Source organism: Prionailurus bengalensis, chromosome B3 (genome assembly GCF_016509475.1).
Source record: "Prionailurus bengalensis isolate Pbe53 chromosome B3, Fcat_Pben_1.1_paternal_pri, whole genome shotgun sequence".
In the NCBI taxonomy this organism is placed as follows: domain Eukaryota; kingdom Metazoa; phylum Chordata; class Mammalia; order Carnivora; family Felidae; genus Prionailurus; species Prionailurus bengalensis.
In genome coordinates this window covers 143,906,360-143,914,881 of record NC_057355.1, presented here as the reverse complement: position 1 = coordinate 143,914,881, position 8,522 = coordinate 143,906,360, and the positions used below count along the sequence as shown (strand labels likewise).

The 8,522-nt window shown below is 61.5% G+C and overlaps 1 long non-coding RNA gene across 1 annotated transcript; it reads right to left on the bottom strand.

The window, feature by feature from the left end:
• Positions 1-211: 211 nt before the first annotated feature.
• LOC122469549 lies at positions 212-7,280 on the bottom strand. The gene is made up of 2 exons (XR_006293517.1): positions 2,001-7,280; positions 212-635 (listed from the first exon to the last, which is right to left on the bottom strand). It is a non-coding gene; the product is annotated as an uncharacterized LOC122469549 (long non-coding RNA).
• Positions 7,281-8,522: the final 1,242 nt, after the last annotated feature.

The following is an 8,522-nucleotide window of genomic DNA, read 5'->3' as shown; positions in this document are numbered from 1 at the left end:
GCCCTGCCTCCCACAGGCAGGGGGGGAGCCCTCCCCCACCCCGCCACCCCGAAGTGGACCCCTGGGCTATGGGGAGATGCTCCCTGCAGGGTCCCCTTTGGGCAAAGGCCAGTGACTCTAGAGGAGAATCCCTCCCGAGGGCAGATGGCCTTTGTTTTTAAACCTTCCACTTAATGAACATCATCTCTGAACATATAGACACACAAACATATTTGGAGTTTTATAATGTGTATTTATTATTCAAATAGCCCCAAAACATGCCAAGTGTTTGCAAAGGAAGAGCAGGAATTTCTGAGCCTTTTTTGGGGGGAGGGCACATGTCAATGGCTCTTCTGCTGCAGTTCATGGTCACTCAGGAGTTCTCTGCGTGCCCTCGTGGTCCTCCCCAGTCCACAGCGCGGGCCTGACCCCTGACGGATCCACTCCTGGGACCCACTCAGGGTGCTTTATGAAGGGTGGGGAGCGTACGGCCCCCACTTCTTCCTGGGGCGGGGCAGGGGCAGGGCCGCGTGTCTGTTCTGCTGGGGCGTGGGTGCCATTGACCATCTCCAAGAGCAGGACCTTCCCCGGAGTCCTGGGAAGCAGGAGTCTGGTGCTGACGGTCCGGGGTGGGCTCGCGGAAAACAGAGAGACCCCTGAAAGAGGAGGCAAGACAGAGAGTCAGGAGCAGGACCCAGAGCCCACCCAACAAACGAGCTGGGTGCTTCCCTGGCACGGTGCCCGTGACTCTGAATCACCTGGCCCAGCAGGACGCCCCCTGCTTCCCTCTCCTCCGTTTCTTCACCCGGCATCCTGGACAGAATGGGCATACAGACCCCGGGCCATGGGTGGGGGGGCAGGCCCACCTTCCCTCTCCTCCTTCTTTGCCTTCCATCGCTTCCTCTCTCAGCCGGCCCCCTCCCCACTTCAGCCCCCCTTCTATTTTTCCTGGCTTAAACCTGCCACAGACACCATCACACCCGGAAAGAGATAAATAAATAAAAGAAAAACAACTTCAACTGTGAAAAGCAGTCCAGATCTGAATTTTTTCCGGCCTGAGTTAATTACACTTTAAATTGGCATGTTTACTGATCGGGGATTTCAAGTTAACAGAGACACCCCCCTCCCCAACTGTTTGTACAGTAAGACTCCGCAGGCTGGCGGGCTCCCCCGGGCCTTGGCAGGCCCTGCAGCAACCCTGCCAACGAGAAGCATAACAGAAACATCTATTTTTGAGTGTTAGAGAAAACGAAGATATCACAGATGGTGGGAAACAGCATTCTGGAAGGTTGCCCACACCCCGGGCTCCGTGCACAGCGGCTGGCCCCAAGGAGGACCGGGGCCTTCACTCCCAGGGGACCCTGGAGGCAGGGCCCCGCTGTCCCCAGGCCGGGGGTCTAGCCTGTTCAAGCCTCCCTCACGCTGCAGCCCGTGTGGGGTCCACTCCGTTCTCCACAGCCAGAGTGAGTTGTGGAGAAAAGCTGTCTGGGGCGGGGGGGGGGGGGGGAGTGGGGGGTTGCAGAGAGCTCTGGGCAGGAGTCAGGAGGCCCGGTTTCATTCATTCACTCGACGAGCACTGTTTGGGGCCTGGGGGAGCTACACTGCACCAGGTAAGGAGCAATGATCTCCGTCCCGAGACCCACTCTGTTAATGAGCTCGGGTCTCCCCTGGACCCCGTGTGCCCTAGGCAAATCCCACCTTTGCTCCAGGCCCAAGTGGGAGGCACCCTGTGGTCCTTCCAACATGCACTCACCTAACCCATGGAAAGCTTCTAGAATCAGAGCGGGCTCTCCAGCTCACAGCCCACATCTCTGCAGGCCAGAGTGGTCTGGCGTAGCCACCCCTGGCCCAGTTCTTGTCTCATGGTTGCGATCGACCAAAGGCCCCATGTGTCAGGCCCCCGCCGAACACCCACCCAGTCTGGCGTGCTTGGCAAGGGAAGACAAGATCAGCAAGCATCACGTGACCCCTTCCCTGGGCCCAGGGGCCCCACCACGACCAAACCAGAAACAGCCCCTCACCCTGCAGAGCTTGCCAGCTGGGCAGAGAGATACCTGTTGATTGAAGAATCAGGGGGCTGATCCCTGCAGATTGAGGCTGAGGTGTGTGTGTGTCGGGTGCAGGGGCAGATCAGGGACAGCTTCCTGCAGGAGGTGGCAGAGGGACGTTCCGGGCAGGGGCATGGCATGAACCCAGGCCTGGCACTGGGACTCACAGGTACGAAAGCCACCACCTCACACCCAGGGCACGAGACGTGTTCGATCAGATGTTCGATCACGCACCCATTTGGGTCCAAGAGCCATACTGGCCACAAAGTCCTGCCCCGTGACTTGTCAGGTGGCCTTGAGTGGCTCCTGTCCTCTCTGCTGCCCACGCCGGGGCTTTGGGACCCGACCCAGAGCCGTGGGCTCACCTGCCGGGCCTGCCGCTCCTTGGGGTCCTTCCCCACCCCCACCCCCACGCCCATTCTGCCACGCGGGCTGGCGCAGGCTCCTTTCCACGTCGGGGGAATAATGGGAAAGTGATGGACGAGCCTCCGTCACACCCTTGCTTCCTGGCCCTCAAGCCAGTCCCCGCCTGTGACAAATGGCCCCTTCTGCCTCCGCGGGGTCTTTTCAGCCGCCTGGGCTGCAAAGCCTTGGCGGTGCTTGGTGGAGATTTATGTCCATCTTCCCCGGATTCTTCTTTTTCTCTCTGCTTCTTTACCCCCTCAAAGAGCACGCGTTTATTTCTTCATTCCACAAACGTCCTTCCAGCCCTTCTTATGAGCTTCTTCCTGGCAATGAAGGGATCTGATTTCAATTCACCCTCTCGTACTGAACACCTACTCGGTGCTGGTGTCTGATCTTGGCCTTAGCTGAGCACCGACTACGAGCCAACGCCGCAGGGTCGAGGTTCTGGCTTCTAGAACCTCCGTGGCAGGGCAGCGGCATCACTGTCCCGCAGCCGTGGGGTGCTGGGTCACCCCGTTTTTGCAAAGAAGAAAACTACCTATTTGCCAGAGGTGGGTCCCGCCCCCAAAGTCGGAGACAATGCTCAGAAGAAAAGTCTTGGCCAAGCAGGCCACCCTCTCGGACCTCATCTGTATGAGGATGTGAGTGGCAGGGGGTTGAGGGGACAAGAGGACAGGAACTCAGGGCTCCCGCTCAGCCCTGACATCCATGGGTTCTTCCGGGACTGCACCAGCCACTGAGACCGTGCAGGGTGGTCCCGGAACAAGGGCGGGGGCAGAGCAAAGCGAGGGGGAGGCTGGGGGAGTGGGGCTGGTGCCTGGCCCTGCCCTGGAGACAGCAGCCCGCTGGCCCGAGTTCTCCATTCTGGCTCACCAGCTGCCCTGGCTAGATCTGCACGCAACCCTCAAAGGCGCTCAGATGTGGCAGCGAAAGACACAAGTCAAAGTGGGTCTTTGGCGTTTACATCTCCTCTGTGCCCTGGGTCTTCTGCCCGCGCGAGCGGCCCTCTCCCCAGGCCAGACAGGAGCCAGGAGCCCCGGGGACCGTACCCAGCCCGATGCGGCTGGCTCACCAAATCCGAGAGATGCCGGGCGGGCGCAGGGAGAGACCCGCCGCAAGTATGGCCAGCGGAGCACTGGGAAGAGCGAGCCCACCGCCTCGTGCAAAGCTTCACGGGCCTGCCTTCTTCCAGGGCTCCGGAACGTTCCTAAAGCCTGGTGGCTCTCAGCAGGCAAAGTCCTTAAGGGCCAGCTGCCTGGGGCCAGCCCCGCCCTGCCTGCCAGCTGGGTGGCCTCGGAGGGGTCTCTCCCCCTGCCCGTGCCCCACGTTCTCACTGTAAAGCAGAGCCTGCCGCGCCCAAGGCTGCCGGGTGGCGGGGGCAGCGAGCAAACACCTTCGAGCGGGGCCAGGCGGGGGCCAGGGCTGAGGCCTTTTCAGGGCGGCTCTCATTCTCCTCATCCCCTCGAAAATGGTTAAGGCAGTGAGAACACAGGTCCAATCGCTCTAACAGCTTTTCAGTTTTCAAAGAGGCTCTCATAGAATTGTATCCAGGAGACACAGCGGGGGCAGCCGGGGGCCTTGCCCACGCAGGCCCGGGAGACGGCCCGCGCCTCGGGAACTCAGGCCCATGGCTGGTTTACGCGGCACCTCGGAGATGGGCCCTCTGGCCTCAGGGTCCACAGCGACGGTCGTCCGGCCGCTGCGGGGACAGACATGTTCATCTGGCCCTTTGTTTATTCTCTCTTCTGCTCAAACAGCAGATAAACCAGTAATTTGGCTTTTTAATGGAATTCTGCACCGAGCGGCATGGGGTCACTGTCTTTGGGTCTAAAATGAGTCTGGGACATATGCTGCCTGAATGCCTGGTTAGCCCAGGCTGACATTTTGCCTCATCCATAATTCTCCAGCGCTGGCTGATATACCCAGTGGTGTCCCCGAGCAACAGCCTGGGGGGCCTAGAGGCGCCCGGGCTATTAAAGCCGGGGTGTGGGGATGGTTACATCGGCTCTATTAAATAAGGCTAATGTCGCCTCCCAACCCTACAAACGTTTAATATATTCCAAAGATGTGTGGACGCATTAACAGCAATTTTCATCTCCAAATGTCCCCATTTAGTCAGTTCCATGCATAATATATTAGCCCTCGCACACCACACTCCAGCCTGCTGTGGACAGAGCTCCCCAGAGCACCTGGCTCTGAACACCACAGAGCTTGCTAGAAGGTGGGCCGGTGGGGGCGGGAGGGGGGGCGCTCAGTTGGCGTTTGTAGGATTACAGCGGGGCTCATCGCTCCTTTTGGGGGTCTGGGGAGCCCCTTGGGAAATGGAGAGAAGAGCCCGGACCCAGCTGACCTGACCTTTAAGTGCAGCAAACCTCAACTCTCCCAAATGACACCTAGAAGGGGCAGAAAAGCCAAAACACCAAACAGTTTCTAACCAATGTGAAGAATTTCTAAAAACCAATTACCATATTCATGGGCTCTATCAACATGTTTTCCTGAGTGCCTCCTCTGTGCCCAGCACTTTTCTGGGGATTAACTTGATAAGGTCCCTGCCCTTAAGGAATCTGTTAGTCAATCAACAAACACTCGCCATCCCTCTAATTTGGGCCTGGCCTGGGTCCCACAGCTGAGGACACAGCAGGGAACAGGAGAGGAGAAAAAAAAAAAAAAAAAAAATCCTTGCCCTGAGAAATCTGAGTCTGGGGGGAGAGAGAAAGCCAACATTAACGTCAGGTCATTTCAGACAGCAGTCAGCCAGGAAGAAAGCCATAACAGGGTGACTGACAGAAGGTGACTAGGAAAACGGACAGCCTCCATAAACAAGGGACAGTCCACCCGCTCCGGGATCCTGAACCTCTGGCTCTAGAAAGGGGCAGTCCCTTTTGAGCAAGAGTGGGGCTAGGTGTCCTGAGACACCGATATGCAGGGCGTGGGGGAGGCCCAGGCAGGGAAGGCTGGAGGGGAGGAGGCTGAGGCAGGCTGCAGAGGAGGTCCCCCAGGACCCAGGTCCCAGTAGGCGGGTGGGTGGACCTAAGTGGGGAGGGGCGGGGGTGATACATACAAACGTCAAAAGAAGGGCGTGGCAGGGAACGAGGCTGGCCGACCAGGGTCTTGGGACAGCGGTTCCCCTGTGGAGCAGGGCATGAGGAAGGGGTGCCTCGGAGGGGCTTTGGGTAGTGCAGAGAGAGCCAGACTGCTCTCTAGAAGGTTCTCTTGGCAGAAGAAGGAGGGGGAGATCCGAGTGGGGCCTATGCAGTGGTCTGAGCCAGAGAGGGAGGCCCCCCGGGGCAGGGCCACCGCAGGGGCTGGAGAGGAGGGCTGGGCACACAGGGGAGATGTGGCTGCCACACCTGGGGCCCCGTGCCCAGGGAAGAGCGGGTGGCCTGGAGCCACGGCGCTCCACTGGCAAGGTCGCCGCGGGAGACCTGGCTCCGGGCACAGAGAGACCACAGGCCGGAGGAGGCCACCAAGGGAAAGGCGTGCGCAGAGTAGGGCCTTCCAGGGAGAGGCTGCTGGGGTGATGCGATGCAGCACGGAAAGAGCTTCCTGCAGCCCGGAAGACAATTAGCACACTCCACAAACCCTTAGGTCATCCCTCTGAGCTCGCTTTGAAGAAGCCCTGACCCTTCCCCGCCCCCCCCCCCCCCCCCCCCCGCCCTGTGACTCTGCCGTGGTCTGGGCGGGGTCGGGAGCCCTCGGGAAAGCAGGATCAGCAGGTGGAGGCCTAGCCCAGAGCCCGGTGACTGCCCAGCGCAGGGACGTCGGGAACCGCCAGCCTGGGCGCCTCCGGAGCCGCCGGGCCGCTCCTTGTGGCTCTCAGAAGCTCTCCAGAATGCGTGGGGCTGGAAAGCGAACAGGCCAGGTGCCACAGACCCCACACCGAGTCCACGGGCCAACCGGCGCGGGCACCGCCACCACCTGCACCTCCGGCACCCGAAGTGGACGCGTCCAAGGCGGGATTCGACACCGGAAAGAGGTTGACTGTATAATATTCATCGTATAGAAAGTGAACACCTCACAGGCAACCTATTTCAGGTACCACTGAGCGGGGCTGACTCCGGACGGGAGGCTTCTTCCTCAAAGACGCCCACCACTCGCCCCGGGGGCCGCGGGCTGGGAGTCAGCACATGCTCGGCCCTCGGCCATGCACCCGGCCCGGCCCTCCCCGGACTGCGGCGCGAGCGGGAGGCATGCAAGGCGGGAGCTGATGCTGAAGAGAGGTCGACCGTGTATTGTGCGTCATGATGAATGCGAACGCGCCACGGGCAACCTCTCCTCACGCACCACAGGAGCAGCACGCACAGCAAGCACCCCAGGGGGCTCCCCTCCGAGGGGGCGAAGGCCGGCGCGGCCCCCCGAGGCAGGGAGGGTGGGAGGCAAAGCGGCTGGGGCGGCCAGGACGTGCCTCGCAGGTGCAGGCCATGCATGGGGACAGCCGTTGGGGAACGCCCCGGAGAGGGCCCGCCGCCCATCGCAGCCGGGGGGGACCCTCTGTGGCTTCGGGCGGGGTCGGGGGGGGGGGACGGCGGAAGGTGCCGTTGGCCTCCCAGCGAGCCACGGCCTGGGACCCAGTCTCCCGGTGCAAGAGCCCAGGGCCCCCGTGCGCTCCAGGAAGCTAGCCCGGCAGGGACTCGACGTTGAGGGTCAGCAGAGAGGGTGACAAATGTCATACGCAGAGCCCATGCACTCACGTACCCTGGAGGGGTCGGCCCCAGGCTGGACCCAGCGCGAGAGTCGCAGGTGGTACTGAAAACAGGCCATCTGTGTTATATTCGTCATTAATAAAGCGAACTCATCACAGACAACCTCTCCTCAAGTACCCAGACACGCCGTCCGATGGCCGCCTCGCAGAAGCCGTCCTGAGGGCGGATCAGATACGAAAGGTGAGGGGACGGGGACCCGAGGCGCACGCCCCGCCTGGCCCGTCCCCTCCCCCCCGACCCCACCCCCCCGTCCCTCCGTCCAGGCACCCCCGCGGGGGCGGGGACACCGGCGCCCTACCCTGGCCCGCCCCCACAGGGCTTCATCTCCAAGAGATCCTCCAAGGTGAGATTTGATACTGAGGAAAGATCAACCATGTATTATTCGAAGCCAATAAAGCGAATATAACACGGTCGATCTCCCTTCAAGTACCAGGAGAGGCGCTGAGCTGAGGAGCGGCTTTCCCCGGGCCCGCGGGCCCCGCAGGCTGCAGCGGATACGGACGGCTAGTGGACCAGGTGAAGTACATTCGAAACAATTACTTTCCAACTGGTCGACCATCCGTCCCGTACCCCGGAGGGGTGCCGACACCGACGTTCTTCCCCGAGGAGCCGCGGCCTCCGAGACGGCCTCTCTGGCGGAATGTGATACCGAAAAGGGGTTCACCGAGCAACATTCGTCGTCCGGATGCAAAGTTGCTCGGGTAACCTCTCCCCGAGTACCATGCAGAGGCCGGGGCGCTGGCACCGAGGCGGACGCTTCCAGCTGGCTGTGCTCGCGCCAGACCCTCCACGAGCACAGCCTGAACGCTGGGCATGCGGGGGCCCGAACTTCGCCCTCCCCGCCGCGGCCCTCCCTCCCCCCGAGGCGTCGAGGCCAATCCTTGCGTGGCCTGCCCACCATGAGCCAAACGCAGAGACCCTTCCCCGAAGTGAAGGGCGAGGGCCGGGGGGACCTCACGCTGGCAAGAGGGGGCCCTGTGCTGGGGCGTGACTCCCCCGGGGCTCCCCGGGGCAGCCGCGGTGCCCTCGTGGCCGACTGAGCCGTGCGTGGGCCATCTGAAGGTGGGGGAGACCCTGCCCTGCCTGCCCCCCACTCTCCATTCCCAGACCCTGGAGAGGGTGAGCCTGGGTCCCGCACCCATGAAGCCTCCCTCCCCCGGTGCGCGTGTGCAGGGCGCGAATGCCCAGGGCTGTGCTCCCAGGGCCCCCCCCCCGACACCACCTCTAGCCCCGTGTGTGTGTGTGTGTGTGTGTGTGTGTGTCCCGCCACCCCAGAGCCCTTCCAAGAGTGATTTAAAAATCTGGTTGACTGTTTGATTAGCCTCACAAACAAAGTAAGCAAAAACACCAAAAATAAGGCAGCGGTGGCGGGGGGGGGTTAGCGGGA